The sequence below is a fragment of the Myodes glareolus genome, chromosome 4, assembly GCF_982192425.1.
Source record: "Myodes glareolus chromosome 4, mMyoGla1.1, whole genome shotgun sequence".
NCBI lineage: Eukaryota > Metazoa > Chordata > Mammalia > Rodentia > Cricetidae > Myodes > Myodes glareolus.
In genome coordinates, this window is record NC_142029.1 from 30764178 (window position 1) to 30773996 (window position 9819).

A 9819-nucleotide genomic window follows, 5' to 3' on the forward strand; every position below is an offset into this window, starting at 1 on the left:
GAGCTTCTGCCAGACAGTCCAGGTGGGGGAAGAGCTGGGCAGGTCAGGCCAGGATGCTGGAGCAGAGAACCCACACTGGAGGAGAGCGTCAACAACCCCATTCACACATCTAAGAGGCAACAGGCATTGTTTGAACACTTACTTCCCGGTTGGTGGCGCTGTTTTAGAAAGTTGCAAACCGTTTAGGAAGTGGCATTTCTCTGGAGGCAGTGAGTCACTGAACCGGGGGACTTGGGGCCACTTGTTTTGTTTTTAGATTTTAATTATGTATTTATTTTGTCTTTTGAGGCAGGGTCTTGCCATGGAACCCATGCTGGCGTTGAACCCACAGAATTCTCTCTATCTCATCCTCTCAAGAGCTTGTATTAAGGGTGCACACCACTGTACCTGATTAATTATTTTTAATTATGTGTTTGCAGGCGGGGCTGTATGTGGGTATGTGTACGTGTGTGCAGGTATACGTGTGTGCAAATGACAGAGGCCAAAGGCACCAGATTCCCTTGGAGCTGGAGTTACAGTTGTTTGTCAGCTGCCTAATACGCGGAATCAAACTGGAGTCCTCAAGAGCAGCGAGTGTTCTCAACCAATGAGTCTTCTCTCCACCCACAGGACCTTGAGGTTTTATACTTAGGCCCCACTTCCTGTTTCCTTTCCGCTTCCTGACTCTGCTGGCTAGGTTTTGTGTTTTGTTTTTGTTTTGTTTCATTCAGTTGACACAAGCTAGGGTCAGTTAAGAAATAGGATCCTCAATGGAGAAAATGTCTCCTTCCTATCGGCAGTAGGCAAGTCTGTGAGCCATTTTCCAGATTGACAATTGATAAGGGAAGGGGCGGAGAAGGGGGAGGAGAGGACCCGCCCACTGTGAGTGGTACCTCCCCTGGACGAGTGGTCCTGGTGTTGTTTAAACAAGCTACAAGCTAAGCAAGTCAGCAAGTCCACGGCCTTTGCTCTAGTTTCTCCTCTGACTGAGATCCCAAAGTGTTACTCGTGTTCCTGTCCCACCTCCTCTGCTATGACGGATTGTAGTTCTCAAACTGAGTCAAAGAGCCCGTCCTTCTTTAAGTGGCTGTTGTTGAGTGTTTTGTCATCCCAAACACCACAAAATTCCATGGAACAGAGTAGAATCCACCACTAAACCGTTGTTAATGACTAGGGACAATGAAGGAAGATTTCGGCAACATGGTTGCCAAAGTGAGATGCCAACATCCCGACCTCTTGGACCATCTTAACTTGGGCAAAACAATTGCGCCGAATAGTATTCGGAGGTGTGCCGTGCGCTTGTCTCTCTTATTTAACGGCTCTCACAGGCTCTGAGAGCTTTACCTTGTGGGGACCTTCCTCCACAAAATGATCGTATTTTATTGGTACCCTGGTATATAAAACAATATATTAATATTAAACATAAAAGTAGCCCCTTCCCGCTGAAAGTTCTCACTTCTGATTTTAAGAGATGTCAATGATCCTGAATCCAAGCGCAGTGCCTGCTTCGGATTACTGAACCGCGCCTTGCTTGTGTGTGGATGAGTTTGTGCCCTACACTAAATACCCGGGGAACTTTAAAAAATACCTTAGTTTGGGCCCCATGTGGGCCAATTAAATCTAAGGTCTAGGGGTGAACGTCTTTTGTTCATTCTCCCAGGTGATTCTAAGGTGTGACTGGGACCACACTCCCGGCTCAAGTAATATTTTCCAGGTAAGATCTTTGGTTTCCCCATAGAAAATAGTTTTCCTGGTTTTTGTTTTGTTTTATTTTTGTTAAATTCATATTTTCCAAACACAGAGGCTGACTTCTTTTCCATCCAGGAAAACCCTCCTTACTCGCAATGCAATGTTCGTGAGAGGTTCGCCAGAGCAAGGCTCACCCGGGGCCTCTGCGGCTCCATCTAACCTTCGAGCCTTTGTCCTTCACAAGGGTGAGACCTGACCCTGTGGAAGATAGGAAACGGGGACTCTCCCAGCAACAAGTTCCAAAGCTAGGCCTAAACTGAAGGGGTTGGAGGGCATGAGACTCATACAAGGGGTTTGGTTTGAGGAACTAGAAATATTATTGTGGACCAAGAGAAGCTGGGGTTGGAAGTGACTGTGGGTCCCTAAATGTGAGGGCTTGGATCTAACTAGGTCCTCGGGTAAAGGTGCTTGTCACCAAGGCTGACGACCCAGTTCAAGCCCTGGGACCCACACAATGGAAAGAGAAAATTACATTCCCAAGAAAGAATCAAGGGCTAACTGTAGAGGAACGTTTATGCCTGCCACCAGCTCACAAATAACGACACAGAGATTTATTGTTACTCATGAAAACTTGGCCTTAGTTTAGGCTTTTTGCCAACTAGATCTTATAACTTAAACTGACCTGTTTTTAATTTATCCACGTTTTCCACGTGGTTCAGTTACTTCTCCTCTGTACCATACATCTGACTTCTCCAGTGTCTCACTGGAATTCCTCACCCGCCTAGTTGCTCTCAGCCCGCAGTCCTGCCTCTTCTCTCCTGCCTAGCTATTGGCCATTCAGCTCTTTATTAGACCAATCAGTGACCCATCTTCACACACTACATAACAACTATTCGGCAGCAGCTGACTAAACGCAGAAACCGTTAAAACCAGACTGAAGACAGAAAACTGGCTGCAAGGGTTCCTGAAGGAACTGATAGAGAGCTGTAGAAGCCAGGCCATCTCCCCCAGGCTGCCCTGGACCCTTGGTGTCAGATGACCAGCTGTCCCAGCGAAGTCAGCTCTTAGAGTCTGAGGATAGCTGGAGAGTGAGATGCCCACACATCCTTAAAGCCTTTAAGCATGCTTGTCCTGATCCTGGATACATCCCAGAGCATGGATACCTATATACCATACACTAAGAAAAGGCCTGGCCTTTTTTCTTTTTCCTTCTTTTAAAAAAAGAAATTTATTTTTATTCGTGTGTGTGCGTGTGTGTGCGTGTGTATGTGTGTGTGTAAACACACACACATGCCAGTGCCCACCAAAGAGGACATTGAATCCCTCAGAACTGGAGTTACAGGCAATTATGAGCTGGGGTCCTGTGTTCTAGGAACTGAACTTAGGTTCTTCACAAGAGCACCAAGCATTCTTAACTACTGAGCCATCTCCCCAACCCTGGTCTAACTGATTTTCATAGTTTTAAATTTTTTAGGAAATATGGAAATGAAACATAGATTCCATAAACACAGTATGATTTACTTTTTAAGATTTTAAAAAGATGTGTATAAGGGTTTTGCCTGCATGTATATGTGTGTACTACATGTGTGCCTGGTGTCTGCAGAAGTCAGCAGATGAGGCTAGATCCTCTGGAACTGGAGTTACAAGTTGTTGTAAACCACCATATGCATGCTGGGAACCAAATCCAGGTCCTCTGCAAGAGCAACCAGTGTTCTTAACTTGAGGCACAACTTCAGCCCTCTAATTTGTAGTTAAAAGCATTAATATGTACACTTTCTTTTTTGAGACAGAGTTTCTCTGTGTATCCCTGAAACTCTGTAGTTCAGGCTGGCCTTGAACTCAGAGATCCACCTGCCTCTGCCTCCCCAGTGCTGGGATTAAAGGCATGCGTCACCACCACTCAGTTTAATATTTATACTTAGTGCTGGAGAAAAGATCCATCTACTCAGGGATTAAAGTTAGACATCAGAATGGATCTCCATTAATGGATTTAATAGATGAGAAAGGATTTTAGGAAGGACATAGCTGACATTTGGTGAAATAATGTAGGCAGCTAAACCCTATACTGTTGAGGTGAATTGCTATAGAGATGGATGCTTTGCATTGGTATGGATTTTGGTTTATTGATACAAATTTAAGATCAATTTTGTTATATATATATATGTATATATACATATATATACACTATATATACATTTCTGCTCTTGATTAAGGTATTGTGTTTGTGCAGTTCATTTAAAATGTAATGTATAGTTAAGAAATATAGGTTAATGGATAGTCATCTATAATAGTCAAACTTGTAGTCATGTTAGTTAGGTTTTCTAGATATATAGAGATATATTTCAATTAGATAGGTATTCTTCAAATCTTTCAGAGACCTTTAGAATATGACATTTAAAATGTTTTAAGAAGTTAGGACTTTTCATGACAGTGAGACACATCTGCTCCTGACAGCACCAATCTACTTCAAGAGGAAGATGGGCATCAAAGAGGCTCCTAATGGCATTGGTTAGCCATTTGAGCAAGAAACTGCTCTTACCTAGACTACTTGATGAACTGGGCATGCAGGACCCACAGAGAAATGACTGCTGAACTTGCCTAAAGGTGAGACGATCCTTTGGGGTTCCTGAAAGAGTCTGTGAGACATTCTGCAGGACACAGAAAAAAGTGACTGACAAACTATCAATATAGGTGGACCTGTCTTTGAAATTTCCTGCTTCATGGAGAAGTCTGCTGGATACTATGGGCCTGTAGGCTGAAGGTGGATGTCCCAACGGTACAGAAGAACTTTGGGTGACTCTTCAGGCAGAGAGATGTCTTTGTCATTTTTAGAGTGTTGGAAGTTGCTTATAATGTACTTTCTGTTTACTTAGGTAATATTATATTCTTCTGGAGTATTTGATGGAGTTGAAGAATAGATCGATAGTTATAATTACAATTTTCCTTAGTTATTAAAAAAGATAAAGTAGATATAAATATTGTAACTGTAATTTTTTCTTGATATCTGTTTTGCTATATGTAATTTTACTATGTTAAAGTTAAAACCTTTTTTTATTTTAACAGAAAAGAGGAGGTGATGTGGAATTTCCCCTCTGTATACTGTGATTATCATTGATAAATAAAGGAACTGCAGAGCTATAGTGAAACAAAGCTAGGTGGGGAAAGCTAAGCTGAATGCTGGGAGAGAGGAGGCAGAGTCAGAGAGAAGTCATGTAGTCCCGCTGGAGACAGACACCAGAACTTTAGCCAATAAGCCACAACCACATGGCGATACACAGATTAATAGAAATGGGTTAAATTAATATGTAAGAGTTAGCCAATCAGAAGCTAGAGCTAATGGGCCAAGCGTGATAAATAATATGGTTTCTGTGTGTTTATTTTGGGGATTAAGCGGCCAGTAACAAACAAGCAGCCCCTCCTACAAAAGTGAATTTGAAGAGCATAATATATTAAGCCAAATTTGGCCAGCCATCTCCATCTGGGGACCCTACAGATCACATACCATCAATTTTCATTATATACTTGTTCAAAAGACAGAAGAGCACAGCAGGAATGGAGACTCAGTGAGCTCAGAGAACTAGGAAATAGCTGTCTTGTTGCAAGTTTAGGCTTTTGTATGCCAGCAGGGGACAAAGGACTTCATTTTTCTTCTAAATTTTGTTTTCCTAAAATATTGTCTCGGAGAGGCAAGGAGTGATACAATGCGAAGAGTATTTCCCAAACAGCATCTCTGTGGCCTCCTGCAAGGGGCAGAGGGAAGATAATGTTACCACGTCCACATTTTTTTCTGCTTCAGCTGTGACTCTTTGACTGAGAGGCACTTAATAAAATGGAGAGTTTGTAGAACATTGTGTTTTGATGAGGAATTTGGGAGATGGCTCACACTGCTGCTCAGCAATGCAGATGTACTTCCTGACCGGTTCTTTGGACCTGAGTATAAACAGAGTTTGTGTTACACCAACTTTACTTCAACTGGAAAAAAGACCTTCGTCTCAGTCACGGGGGAAAAGAAACAGAAAAAAAGTCCCCAGCAGAGTGCGTGTATGTGCACATACATACAAATATATGACCAGAGTAAGTGGAAAGGTAATTTATATTATGTTTAAATGAAAACAGCTTTCTGGGAGCTGGAGAGATGGCTCAGTGCTTAAGAACACTAGGTGCTTTTCCAGAAGATCCAGATTTAGTCTCCAGCAGCTATATGGTGACTCAACCTATAAGCCCAGTTAACAGGGGACCTGATGCCCTCTTATGGCCTCTGCAGATTCCTACACTCATATGACACGTGCAAAACACACACACACACACACACACACACACACACTTTAAGAAAAAAAAGAAAACAAACTTACAAGTGAGACAAGATACCTGTTACCTAATGTTCCTATTTTCAGTGACTCCACAGGTGAGTAGCAGAGAGGGGAACTCCCTGCCACAGTCAGCCTGTTCTTCACACACATAGTCAGCCTGTTCTTCACACACATAGTCAGCCTGTTCTTCACACACACAGTCAGCCTGTTCTTCACACACATAGTCAGCCTGTTCTTCACACACACAGTCAGCCTGTTCTTCACACACATAGTCAGCCTGTTCTGACTGCTATTGTCCAGGCAACACTGCTGTCACTGCTCTGGAAGGACAAGGTTGTAGCACGTGTCCAGAGTTGCACAGAGAGAAAACGGCCTAGCTAGAATTCAGATCATGGTCTTCCTGGATCCATTTCCTGAGTCCATGTGCCTGACCAGAGTGACATACCACATGCTTGGCAGGGGGTGACTTTCTTCCATGCTTATTTTACAAGGATCTGCCTGTCTCTGCCTCTACAGTGTGTGTCACCACATCTGACTTTTAAAACCAAACAATCTGGTGTAGTAGCACAGGCCTTTAATTCTAGCACACTGGAAGCAGAGGCAGTCAGATCTCTGAGTTCAAGATCTCTGGTCTACAAAGTGACCAGACAGGACAGCCAGGACTATTCAGAGAAGCCCTGTCTTGAAAAACTAACTAACTAACTAACTAAAGAAATAAATAAATAACAACAAACCAACAGATTCTGGGGATCACATCAGGTCCTTATGACAGTAAGGCAAGCAGATTTGAAGACTTACAATGTATTTCTTATTATTATAAAAGCAATTCAGACCTTCCCAGTTAAAGCCATTCCTCTGCACTCCACACTCTTCATAGGGAATGGAAACCTAAAGTTACCAGTGCTGCACTGAACCCAGAGAAAGCTAAGGGCAGAAAAAGCTGAGGGTCAGGGCTTCAGCCACCTGGGAACTGGAGCCACAGTTACTTGATTGACAGGTGGCTGAATGAGAGCCTTCAATGAAGCCTCCTAAAAAACCAGGGAGGGACAAGGCATGCTTACTTTCTATACAGAAATACACCTCTTGCCCCCAGCAGGGGACAGCTTTGGGAATGTCTGCAGGACTGGAAACTGGTTTGTGTCCAATATTTAGAATTCAGTCTTTGCTCATGGCAGGAACATTATAGCATTAACCTAAGATAAAGTCTGGAAGCCAGGCAGTGGTGGCACATGTCTTTAATCCCAGCACTCGGGAGGCAGAGGCGGGCAGATCTCTGTGAGTTCAAGGCCAGTCTGGTCTATAAGAGCTAGTTCCAGGACAGGCTCCAAAAGCTACAGAGAAACCCTGTCTTGGAAAAAAAAATGGAGCCAGAGTGGACAAGCAGGAAACCATCCGGGAGGACACTTCCCTGAACAGAGATCTAAGAAAATGACCAAAGGTATGAGTCATTCTGGTGCTAAGAAAGGTCCTGGTGGAGAACACACACATTCTTCAAACCCTCACACGGGAAAGTAGGAATGGTACTCATAAAATAGAACTAGTAAAATTCAAAACAGTACTAGGCAGATATTGGGCTGGGAAGATGGGCCAGTGGGTAAAGGCTACTGACAGCCTAAGTTTCACCCCCAGGACCTGCAAACTTCCAACAACTTATCCTCAGACCTGTCTACATGCATGTCATGACATGTTAATGAACAAACATGCACACACACACACACACACACACACACACACACACAAATAAATGTAATAAAAAATTTTAGGAAAAAACAGAGGCAGGTCTTGAAAAGAATTGTGAATACTCTGAACTTAGAATGACCACTTGGCTTGATCTTGCCACATCTCCCACAGGCCTGGGAGTTGAAAGCTGGGCTCCAGCTAGGGGTGCTCCTTGGGGAGGGGGTGGAAACTTCAGGAAGTGGTCCTTGGGGCCAGCCTTCCTCCTAGACGATCTTCTTCCTCAGCTTCCTGTCTGCCATGAGGAAAGCAGCATATTCCATGCTGCCACTGCCGCTGCGATGGCCTGCCTTCCCCTGGCCAACCAGCAGAGCCAGGGAGATGGACTGAACTCTGAAACTATGAGCCAAGCAACACTGCCCCTGAGAAGTCTGTGCCAAGTACTCTTTTTGTAAGTTTCCAAGATTTATTTATTTTATGTGCATGAGTGTTTTGCCTGCATGTACATTTGTGGAATATGTGCACGCCTGGTGACTGTGGAGCTCAGAGTGGAGGGACAAATCCCCTCAAACTGGAATCACAGATGATTGAGGGTCACCATGTGGATGCTGAGAACTGAACTTGGTCCTCTACAAGACAACAGTGCTTTTAACCACTGAGCTAACTCCCCAGTCCAAAAAACCACAAGGAACCCTTAACAAAATTCCTTGAACTATAAAGTAACTATAACAAGGATACAGACTATAAGTAAATATATCAAATTTTATTGATTTTCTCTAACTCCAAAATAAACAATTGACATTTGCAATTATAGAAACAATACCACTTTATTAGTCCTTCTTCCCAACAGAAAAATGAATTATGTGTAAGTCTAACAAAAGTATGTTTGGCCTCAACATAAAGCCAGCCACACTGAACCTTATAGAAGAGAAAGTGGCAAGTACACTTGAACACATTGGCACAGGGAACCACTTCCTAAATATAACCCCAGCAGCACAGGCACTGAGAAAAACAATTAATAAACGGGACCTCCTGAAACTGAAAACCTTCTGTAAAGCAAAGGACATGGTCAACAAGACAAAATGGCAGCCCATAGAATGGGGAAAGATCTTCACTAACCCCACATCAGACAGAGGTCTGATCTCCACAATATACAAAGAACTCAAGAAATTGGACACCAAAAGATCACATAATCCAATAAAAAAAAATGGAATACAGACCTAACAGAGAACTCTCAACAGAGGAATCTAAAATGGCTGAAAGACACTTAAGGAACTGTTCAACATCCTTAGTCATCAGTGAAATGCAAATAAAAACAACTCTGAGATTCCATCTTACACCTGTAAGAATGGCCAAGATCAAAACCACTGATGACAACTTATGCTGGAGAGGTTGTGGGGAAAAGGGAACACTTCTGCATTGCTTGTGGGAATGCAAGCTGGTACAACCCCTTTGGATGTCAGTGTGGCGATTTCTCAGAAAATTAGGAAACAACCTTCCTCAAGACCCAATAATACCACTTTTAGGTATATATCCAAATATATACCTAATGCTCAATCGTGCCACAAGAACATGTGCTCAACTATGTTCATAGCAGCTTTGTTTGTCATAGCTAGAACCTGGAAACAACCTAAATGCCCCTCGATTGAAGAATGGATAAAAAAAAAGTGATACATTTACACAATGGAGTACTACACAGCAGAAAAAAATCACAACAGCTTTCACTTTGCAGGAAAATGGATGTAACTAGAAAACACTATTTTGAGCGAGGTAACCTGGACACAGAAAGACAATTATCACATGTCCTCACTCATAGGTGGTTTTTAAACATAAAGCAAAGAAAGCCAGCCTACAAACCGCAATCCTAGAGAACTTAGACAATAATGTGGACACTAAGAGAGACTTACATAGATATAATCTACATGGGAAGTAGAAAGTATAAAAAGATAAGATCTCTTGAGTAAATTGGGAACATGGGGACTCGGGGGGGAGTTTGAAGGGGAGAGGGGAGAGGCAGGGAGGAAAGCAGAGAAAAATAGATTTAAATTCCTCTTAACCACTGAGCAAACTCTCTATTCCCATTCATTTGTATGTGTGTGTCTCTATGTGCCAGTGTTTGTACATGTGCATGTGGGTATATCGCCACAGAAGCCAGGAGAGGGCG